At 48.9% G+C, this 2583-nt stretch overlaps 1 protein-coding gene across 1 annotated transcript in view; it reads left to right on the top strand.

The window, feature by feature from the left end:
• Window positions 1-2156: 2156 nt before the first annotated feature.
• Window positions 2157-2583, top strand: part of Serpina3 (serpin peptidase inhibitor, clade A (alpha-1 antiproteinase, antitrypsin), member 3) — an 18997-nt gene continuing 18570 nt past the window's right edge. The window contains exon 1 of the mRNA XM_013012383.1: window positions 2157-2239. The gene's annotated coding sequence lies outside the window, so the exon portion shown is untranslated. The remainder of the gene's footprint in view (window positions 2240-2583) is intronic.

Raw genomic sequence — 2583 nt, 5'->3', positions numbered from 1 at the left:
TCTTTCTCTCTGATACAAGGAGCCAAGAGAAAGGGTGGTGTACATCTGCGTGAGTCATGAACTGCCACAAAACAAACCACCCAAACTCACAGCTTGAAAGAATAAACACATGTTGTCTCACAGAGTCAGGAATCCAAGAGGGGCTGAGCTGAGTGGCTCTGGCTCTTCTGAGTCTGTAGTCAGATTGTTGGCCAGGACCAAAGGTGCCCCATCCAAGCTCACTCATGGGATGGGAAGTCTCTGTGGGCCTACTCAGAGGGCTGATCCAAATGACTTCCAGGAGAAAGTAGGGCGAAGGGGTGGGGAGGATGGAGGGAGAGAAAGTGAGAACAAGCAAATGAAAATGAGTGTGAAATAGAGAATACAAAGCAGGCAGTCTCATTCTTTGTAATTCAATCCCAAAAAACAATTCTCTAGTCCGCCTGCCATGCTCTTTCCATTACTAAAAGCCATTCCGCAAGTCCAACACAATGCGAAGAAGCCTCCTTTTTGTTGTTGGTGGTGGTGGTTATGGGCCTAACATCCCTTGTGGTAAGTGGAGGAGCTGGTTCTGGAGGGTTCCAGAAGGTGCTCTTAGATGGCCTTTGCTTTGCTTTCCAGTAAATTCCCAGGGAAGGACGGTGTCAGACAGCACCCTGTACACAAGACGCAGGTAGAACCTTCAGGACAAGAGTTTCTAGGGATGGCAGAGAAACGGGACAGAAGCAGTCTGGCTTCGTGACAAAGTGAAGCCACAATAGCAATCCACTTTAGCACGCGAGGGTCTCTGGGCTCCATCCTTGATTCAACTAACTAACGTAATTAAATACGTATTCAACAGTGACAATATTTGGATTGAAGACCCAAAGAACATAAATAGTTATTCAAAGAGGGATGGAGCCAAACTCAATGTGTGTGTACAACTGGGCTGGCTAGAGTGTATTGAATTCAGGATCTGGGCACTGTTGCTTAGCTTTTTCACTCAAGTTTAGCACTCTACCACTTGCGCCACAGCTCCCCATTTTTTTGCTGTTTAATTGAGAGTCTTATAGACTTTCCTGCCTGGGTTAGCCTCAAACCACAATTTTAGATCTCAGCTTCGTAAGTAACTAGGATTAGAGGGTGAACCACTGATACCTGACCTGGTCTGTGTCTCTGAAAGTACACTCCACAGTGCTTATACAACTGGGTAAACATCCCGAATCACATTTCTCCGAATGTTTCTGAGCAGCACCCGACTCTACTTCCCATCATCTTGCCTCTTACACATGGGAAAGCCGGGACTTGAGGTGATTTGTCGGAGCTCAGCCTTGGGATTCAACCCAAACCACCTCAGGCCCAAACTATCAGCTCTCTACTAATCCAGAGGTTTCCAGACCCGACTTTGTGTGGAGCCTGGGATGGGTTCCACTCAGCTTTCTCAGTAGCTATCATGGATGGGAGTTTGGTTAGGAGCCGGAGACAGGCCTAAGATGAAGGGAGACCTGAAATTCAAGGTTAATGAGGGTGAATCAGCCGAAGAGGCAGGAGAGGATGAAGGCCAAAGACAAAGAGAGCCTGGGAACTAGGGCCCCCAACAAGCATTCTCTAGAAACACTGCCTCCCACTACTCTAAGTGCACATCTGGAGGGGGCAGAGCCCTGAGGCTCACGACTCCTGGGGAAGGATGCCCTATGTATCTAAATGTACATAGAGAGACATGGCACACACACACACACACACACACACACGCACGTACACACACACACACACAGAGGTTCACAAACACAGTTGTTTCTGCTTTTACTTACAAAAAAAAATCTGTTTATGAACACAGTGTATCTTGGTCAATCTCACCGCCTTCCATCACAAACACAGATTTTTTTTTCTCCCAAACACAGATAATTTTAAAAAGTGACTTGGAAATAAGTTAAGCAAAATGTGAGCTGCATATCTCTCCTGTCCTTCTTCATACGCACAAGGTTTTCCCACGAGCCTCCATGGGCCTTTCCTAACATCTGAAGGAGACCAGGGGAGTTGGTGATTGTTGTTTGTAGGGAGGGGGGTAAGGAGGTTCCAGTAACAAGATTGTCTTAGATTTATTTCTTTAACCCAAGTTACAAGAAATGATCATCTGACCACTTCTGGTCAGAACACAGCGCAGATGTGTCCCAGCCAACATTTTCTAAGCAGGAGGAGGAGCTGTTCACAGGCATAAATAGCCATTGGGGTTCATTCCAGGGGGATGATCCTCTCGGCTCTGGACAGCGGCTCTGGGAAGGTAATTCAGGCTTGCCACTGGGAGTGAAGGATGTGGGTGGGTGGTGGGTGATGCTGGCTGTGGTCCAGAACCCAGGAGTATGGAGGGTGGAGGTGTGGGCACTGTGCCCAGGGCCCAAGGGTGGGACTCGGGGGACAGTTCTGGGACTTGGTTGGAAGAGGGTCCACCCGGAGATGTGTGCTAAGGGTACAGGTGGCAGGATGCTGCTGCGTGTGGACTCTGTGTGTCTGACTCCACAGGGGAGAGGAACTGCCGAGCCTAGGCCTGGCGCCGGGGCCTCTGTCAGAAGGGGGATTGCTGAAGTGGGCATCTTGGGGCAGTGGTCAAAAGCCCCAAGGTGATTT

Source organism: Dipodomys ordii, unplaced genomic scaffold (genome assembly GCF_000151885.1).
Source record: "Dipodomys ordii isolate 6190 unplaced genomic scaffold, Dord_2.0 Scaffold2, whole genome shotgun sequence".
Lineage (NCBI taxonomy): Eukaryota > Metazoa > Chordata > Mammalia > Rodentia > Heteromyidae > Dipodomys > Dipodomys ordii.
This window is presented reverse-complemented; position numbering and strand designations above follow the sequence as displayed.